Source organism: Benincasa hispida, chromosome 1 (genome assembly GCF_027475165.1).
Source record: "Benincasa hispida cultivar pf3 chromosome 1, pf3_genome.v1.1, whole genome shotgun sequence".
In the NCBI taxonomy this organism is placed as follows: Eukaryota; Viridiplantae; Streptophyta; class Magnoliopsida; order Cucurbitales; family Cucurbitaceae; genus Benincasa; species Benincasa hispida.
This window is the reverse complement of record NC_143478.1, coordinates 28,351,617-28,359,903: the sequence shown is the minus strand read 5'-3', so window position 1 is coordinate 28,359,903 and position 8,287 is coordinate 28,351,617. Positions and strand designations below refer to the sequence as shown.

Sequence of the window (8,287 nt, the reverse complement as noted above, 5' to 3'; positions counted from 1 at the left end):
TAACAAATCTACAAATGGCACCAAAGAAAGTTGCATCCAAAGCTACCATCACAAGCAACACTTACATAAGCTCTGTCATCACGGAGGAAATCTTGGACCAGCTGATGGAATCTCCTAAAGGCGGGATCGTCATCAGAAAAAATCCTTGTTTGACAACTATGCTTCTGCTACTGATCTATCAGAGAAAGAATCACATCTTGATGTAGTGTCTGTGATGATGACTGACGTAACGACTAAGTCGACCATGGTAGAGATTAAGATAAAGATAAACCTTCTAATGAAGGCTGTAGAGGAGCGAGATCATGAAATCGTTGCTTTAAGAGATCAGATACAGGCTCGAGATACTGCTGAATCAAGTCAATCCCCAGCTACAAAAGCCAATGTCAAAGGAAAGACTGCCTTGTAGGAAAGTCAGCCACCACAATCCACCTCTGTTGCCTCCCTGTCAGTTCAACAACTCCAGGATATGATCACAAACTCCATAAGAGCTCAGTACGAAGGAACGTTGCAAACCTCCTTTATGTACTCCAAGCCATACACTAAGAGAATCGACAACCTAAGAATGCCAGCTGGGTATCAACCTCCAAAGTTCCAGTAGTTCGATGGAAAGGGCAATCCAAAACAACATGTTGCACACTTCATTGAAACCTGTGAAAATGAAGGAACCAGAGGAGACTAGCTAGTCAAGCAGTTCGTCCGTACCTTGAAAGGAAGTGCTTTCGATTGGTATACTGATTTGAAGCCAGAAGTGATTGACAGTTGGGAACAACTAGAAAGGGAGTTCCTGAACTGCTTCTACAGTATAAGGCATATTGTTAGCATGATGGAGCTGACGAACACCAAACAGTGGAAGGGAGAGACAGTCATCGATTACATCAACCCATGGAGAGCTTTAAGTCTGGATTGCAAAGATAGACTTACTGAATTATCTGCAGTGGAGATGTGCACTCAAGGCATGCACTGAGAGCTTCTCTACATCCTACAAGGGATAAAACCTCGTACATTTGAGGAGCTGGCAACACGCGCTCATGATATGGAGCTGAGCATTGCCAACAGGGGAACTAAAAATTTCTTAGTCTCTGAAGGGAGAAAATACAAAAATGATGCCAAGGGCACTGAAAAAATTGTGGGTAGTGCCACAAAAGAATCTATGTCGTTCTTCCTTCAAAGGAAAACAAATAAAATTTGAAAGAAGGCACAATGAGGGTGAGAAGCATCGTCCAACTCTTAAAGAACGACAAGAGAAGGTTTATCCATTCCCTGACTCTAATGTGGTAGATATGTTGGAGCAACTACTAGAGAAGCAATTTATTCAGATACCCGAATGCAAGTGGCCGGAACAAGAAGGAAAAATAGATGATCCTAACTACTGCAAGTATCATCGGGTCATTAGTCACCCAATTGAAAGATGCTTCATGCTAAAGGAACGAATTATGAAGTTGGCTCGTGAACAGAAGATTGAGCTAGATTTGGATGAAGTAGCTCAGACAAATCACGCTACAGTAGCGGCGACTTCAAATGTTCCAATATTGTCTGTGTCCCATGCTCAAAGAGAAAGTCTGATCCAGTTTGGAGAATTCGAGCCTATAGTTGTTCGATTCCAACAAGAGATTCAAACAGCAAATTCCAAAAAGAAAGATGAGCTTGTTGAAGATGACAGCGAAGGGTGGATAGTAGTGACTCATCGAAAGAGAAGACAACCCAACTCCACCCAAAAAGAGTCGCATTCCTATCGAAGCTATAAAAGAAGAAACAAGACTCATAAAAAGAAAGGCAAAAAGATGACAGGAAGCCTAAGCCTGCTAAGAAAGAAGACAAGGACTTCCCTCAGGTTGGCAACTTCGGCCAAATTTCTCCCAAGAATCTTTCTCAATAATCATCTAGAGAAAGTATCAGAACTTATTGCATGTCACACTGTCGGCATAATGGAAGTCGACAACAATCATGTGATTGATGAAGAAGTCAACAACTCATAAGAAATGAAGCAAAAACTTCTGTCTTCGATCGTATTAAGCCTTCAAGTGCTCGATCTTCAGGCTTTGAAATATTGAATATGGCCATGGTGAGAGAAGAAGACCAATGTCCAACGACTACTTCTGCTCGAACTTCAGCCAAAAGGCTAAGTATATCCACATCAAAGAAAAATCAACCTTCAGCATCTGCTTTTGATCATCTCAAGATAATAAGCGATCAACGTAAAGGATGGATGAAAATATTGAAGCCAACGTCATTCTATGAAGAAAACAACGACAAAAAGATTCACAATTGTGTCCCTTCACGCATGAAGAGGAAATTTTCTGTTGACATAAGTACAGAAGGTTCCTTGATAGTGAAGCCAAAACTCATCATATTGATGAATCCTACAAATGAAGAGGATAATCAAAACCATGATGAAATAAGAGCTTCTGAAGTTTAAATGAAGAAGTTCCTCATCGCACGAGCCTAAACTGCATGATGCTTCTAGTCCGCATGAGCTTAAAATGTGAACGGCCTAAAAAAATTGTACAAACTACGTTACGACTTGATCCCTATCATTATAAAGGGTACGTAGGCAACTTAAAGAAATTTAAGTTCAGTAACGCAAAAAAAAAAAAACATTCTTCTTGAACTACATTATGACTTGATCCCTATCATTATGAAGGGTATGTAAGCAGCTTGAAAGAAACTTCAAGTTCAGTCCAGTTAAAAAAAAAAATTAAGTCTATTCCATCAGAAGAGGTATGACAACCACGCAAATATGATACTATAAGATTAATGTTGATCATCCCCATTAAAGAATGACACTCCAGATTGAAGATGTTAATCCCGGGCAACATAACGGATTGAAGAAGTTCATCCCTCGTAAGGAGCTAACACAGTAAATAAAAGACACACGCTTGGAATGCACTTCGCTTCCTCTTCGAAATTAAACTCGGATGCTCTTCCATCTTCAAGTTTAGAGGTTTCATCGATGCTTCATCTTCATGCTCAAGTTTGGAGGCTTTTCAATGGCATCTTCATGCTCAAAGTCGCGAAGTCGAGCTCAATGTGAAGATTCATCGATGCTTCGTCAAACTTAAGTGCGGAGGATTTACGGATGCTTCAAGCTCAAATGCGGAGGATTCACCGATTCTTCAAGCTCATGTGCAGAGGATTCGCCGATGCTTCATCAAACTCAAATGTGGAGGATTTGCCGATGCTTTGTCAAACTCAAACGCGAAGATCTCGTCGATGCTTCTCCATCTTCAAGTTCAGAGGCTCCATTGATGCTGCTCCATCTTCAAGTTCAAGATTAACATGCATGGCCCCACTTCCATCTTCAAGTTCAAGATCGGTGTGCATGGCTCTGCTTTCATCTTCAAGATTGGTGTGCATGGCTCCAATTCCATCTTCAAGTTCAAGGTTGGTGTGCATGGCTCCGATCCGTCTTTAAGTTCAAGGTCGGTGTGTATGGCTTCGCTTCATCTTTAAGCTCAAGATCGATGTGCATGGCTCCGCTTCATCTTCAAGTTCATAGTCAGTGTGCATGGCTCGGCTCCATCTTCAATGAATTAGTCTACAAAATCATGACACAACTTCGCTTCATCTCTAAAGTCTGGCGTGGTTCGCTTCATCTTCAAGTTCATGGTCGGTGTGCATGGCTCGGCTCCATCTTCAATGAGTCAGTCTACAAAATCATGACGCAGCTTCGCTTCATCTCCAAAGTCTGCCGTGGTTCGCTTCATCTTCAAAGTCATGGCGTGGCTTTGCTTCATCTCCAAATTGATGGCGCGATTTCGCTTCATCTTCAAAATATTGGCGCAGTTTCGCTTTATCTCTAAAGTATGGTGTGGTTCGCCTCATCTTCAAAGTTGTGGCGTGGCTTCGCTTCATCTCCAAACTGATGGCACAACTTTGCTTCATCTCCAAAGTCATGGTATGGTTTCGTTTCCTCTCCAAAATGTTGGTACAACTTCACCCTTTCTCCAAAATTGGTGTAGCTTCACTTCCTCTAAAAAAATGTGGATGTGGTTCCACCTCATATGCAAGATCAAGTTTGGTTTGCCAAGCTCTACCTCATATGCGAGGACAACTCTGGTCCGTCCGGCTCCGCCTTGTACGCGAGATCGACTCTAGCCAACCTGACTCCACTCAAAAGCTTGATGGCATATTCTTCTTATCTTCAAAGTTTGATGGCATATCCGCATCATCCTCTATACTCAATAGCATATTTCCCTTATCTTCAAATTTTGATCAAGGAGTAACATAACAAAGTAGACCTTATCGGGATCCTCCCTAGGGTGAAAGCATGGAAGAGTTGTAAGCCTTGCAGGGCCCTTCCCATGACGATCAGGAAGTATAAACAGGCATACAGTAGATAGAACATACTAAGTTTATCCTACAAAAGACGCGATTGTACTCCCTTGAGTTGGGCTTTAGCTCCTATAAGGGGGACAAATTAGTAAACCTACGCAAAAAATAAAAAAAAAAAAAAAAAAAAGAAAAAAAGCAAGTAAAGAAAAAAGAAAGAAAAAAAAGAAAGAAAAAAAGAAGGAAAAAAAAGAAAAAAATACGAAATTTTCTTTAAAAAAAATGAAAGAAAAAGAGGAAAATGAGAGAAAGGAAAGATTAGAAGAAGAGAAGGAGATGAAGATAATGGAGGAGTTTGGGGTCCTATTTATAGAGGTTCCCTGGGTTCCATAATAAATTAGGAAATCCAAATCAAATAAAAGATTTGATTTAAAATATTAGATTTTTTTATCAGATTTCCTAATTTGATTCTATTCTAATTTCAAATTAAATTAAACAAATTTTCTATTTAATTTAATCTTATTAGATTTTGTCCTCAAATTTATCTTCAACTAAGATTCAGACATATTCCAATTTTATTCAAAGTCAAATTTAAATTGTGGATAAAATCATAAATTAAAATCTGACTATATTCCAAATTTTATTCAAAATCAAAATTGTTCAGCATTGAGATTAAATTGCAAATAAAATCTCAAATTAAAATTTGGGCATATTCCAAATTTTATCCCAAATCTAAATTATGAGACTTTTATGCTCAAACCAAATTATTAAGGATAAAATAATTTGGATATATTCCAAATTTTATCTCAAATCCAAATCATTAGACTTTTATCCTCAAACCAAATCATTAGGGATAAAATCTCAAATTAAAATTTAGCATTTTCCAAATTTTATATCAAATTCATCCAATTTAGGTTCTAAATCAAGTTGTGGGAAAATCTAAAATTCATCCCAAATTAAAATTTGTTCATTTTCCAAATTCAAATATCTTATTGAGCGGATAAGAAAAAATATCATCTTTTATTCAAATTTGGGCATATCCCAAATTTTATCTTAAATCCAAATCAAATTAAATTGGGACAAAACTCAAAATTTTTTGCCAAATTTTATCCCAAATTCAAGTTAAACTTATGTACTAAATTCATAGTTTGACTGACACATCAATTGAGGTCAAATTCAAGAACAAATATATTTGGATTTTGATTCCAACTTTATATTTTTCGAGATTCATCACTCATGTATGTGCATAAATCTCGAAAGGGGGCATTTGTTGAATGAGAAATTTTAGACCAATCACAAGTTGCCACGTCATTTATCAATTAGGAATTGACATATGTCCTGAATTGAAGTTGAAGAAAAATTTCAATGACGCCACATGGTTTTATCATGACCGTTGAATCAGATAAGATTAATTGAACCCAATTTGATATTATTATTTAGGTCAAAGTCCAACTAAGTCCAAAAATAGACTGATCATCCAAGAAGATCAACAAGCCCAAAGACCAATTATCCAAGAAAATCAACAAGTCCAAAGACCGATCCTCCAAGAAGATCAACAAGCCAAGGTCGATCATCCAAGAAGATCATCAAGCCCAAAGGCCGATTATCCAAGAAGATCAACGAGCCCAAAGGCCGATTACCCAAGAAGATTAACGAGCCCAAATGCCGATCGATTAAGAAGATCAACTAGCTTAAAGTTTATAGTTTATTTTGAAAGAATCAAAATACTGTGTATTAGAGATTGTACTCACTTTCCACAAAATTAATACAAATACAAAGTTCAAGTTCCACGAAATAAATTTCTCTTGAAATCTTGTGCGAACAATGTATATGGTAGGTATTGATTCATGTGATGGATGGTTGTGTTCTAAAACGGATAAATTCAGTTTTGGCATCCGTTTTTCCTCTTGGATTGTAATAATTATTATAATTTCCGGGTATTTTATGGCTTTAACGTGTTATGAAGGATTTTTAAATTTGTTAGAGTCATTAGAGTCGAAATTAGGATGTAGTTGCTGGGTTCCAACAAAGAGGACAGCTCCAATTTGGTGGAAAATTGCTCACAGGCCCGAAATGGCCTCCCAGACCCAGTCCACGACCCGACCCGGTTGGCGCCTGCCCTGCGAGGAAGTGGCTGACGCATGTTGACGTGCTCCAGACTCGACCCGATCCGTCCGCTCCGTGTTGAAGCCGCGCGGCCCAGCCCATTTCGTTCGGTCGGAACGCCTCATCTCAGTCCGCGTCAGCGCTCCAGCCGACCCATCAACCTGATCCGTTCCTGACCCGCACGCCCGGTTTGGAGGCTCAACCGGTCCAGATGGTCTGGACCAGTCCGGTTCGACTGGTTTGAGCAGTTTTGGTCGGTTTTTGCTTTTTTTTTTTTTTTTTTTGAAGCCGGTTCAAGCTAGTTTTGAAGTGTTTAGAGCCGGTTCAAGGCTGTTTTCTGCTTATTATTGTAATAAGTGTAGCTTTTAGCTAGCTTAGGATGCCAAAACCAGTCCATTTTAGTGTGTTTATTTAATTATGCATTGTGTATGTATGAATTAAATAATTTATCTATTGTGTGCATTATGTATGCCATGTAGATTTAAAATTCCACCATAGGATAAGCATGTAGCATGCATTGAAAGTATATTATAAGTGTTATAATGTATAGTATGCATGTGTAGGATTTCATGGCTTTTGATATAAGTTGTTATATTAATGCATGGAATGAATGTTTATATAAAAGCATATTATGGATGCAAAGTATATCTATTATTTTATAAGTTGTTATAAAATTGGATTAGACTTTAAAATCTATAACAAAGATAAGTTACATGCTCACATAGGTTAACCACCTGCTTTAATAGTTAAAATTGGTCGACATCTTGTAAAATACGGTTACAAACTCAACTGGTATATAATCCTCTCTAAGGTTGGGGGTACTTAAGTTGACGGTCTACAGAATACCTCCTACCTAGGGATTATGGCCGAATAATTGAGCGTTGTTAACCGGTTTTATGAGCACACGTGAGCGGTATGAGGTGTTAAAATTGGTTTATCACCCATCATAGGTTAAATTCAATTATAAACGTTATACTTTGATAAACCACATAGACTTAGGTTGTTTGATTGGGTTTAGAAGTAATTCACTAATTAGAAATTGTTTATTATGTCTGCATGTTGAATTCTTCAAATTTACTCGCTTCTGACACTTTCAGCGGTAAATCAACATGGAATCGAATATAATAACAGTTGATGATTTAGACTATGTTTTAATAGAGGGATGTCTTCTATCTCCCAATTCTGCTACTGACCAGAAGGCACAACAAAGTAAATATGATTTACTTATCATTGAGACGTGCTTGGTGGAAAATGATAAGTTAACCTAGATAATAGGATTCAGGAGTCACTAATCATATCTGTACTTTTGCTCAGGAAACTAGTTCTTAGAGACAACTTATAAAAAGCGAAGCAACCTTTAAGGTAGGAACCAGGGAGGTTGTTTCGGCTAAAGCAGTGGGAGATATAAAGTTATTTATTGGAGATAGACACATTTTACTTGAAAATATTTATTATATTCCTTTTATGAAAAAGAATTTAATTTCTATCTCATGTTTGCTAGAACAAAATTACAAGGTTTATTTTGAATATAATGAAATGTTCATTATTTCAAAAGGTAATATAGTAAGCTCTGCAAATCTAGAGAATAACTTATATATGTTAAAACCGACTGAGATAAAAGCCGTTTTAAATATAGAGATGTTATCATAAGAAAAGAAAATTTTCTCCAAATGCCTATTTTTGGCACCTAAGACTAAGTCACATCAATCTATTGGGAGATTGGTTAAGAGTGAACTTCTAAACCAGTTAGAAGATAGCTCTTTACCACCATGTGAATCTTGTCTTAAGGTTAAGATGACCAAAAATCTTTTACTGGAAAATGTCTTAGAGCTAAAGAACCCTTAGAGCTAATACATTCAGACCTTTGTGGTCTAATGAATGTTAAAGCGAGAGGAAGGTATGAATATTTCAT

At 37.6% G+C, this 8,287-nt stretch overlaps 1 pseudogene; it reads left to right on the top strand.

The window, feature by feature from the left end:
- Nucleotides 1-244: 244 nt before the first annotated feature.
- On the top strand, nt 245-1,189 carry LOC150038362 (uncharacterized; annotated as a pseudogene).
- The last annotated feature ends 7,098 nt before the right edge of the window (nt 1,190-8,287 follow it).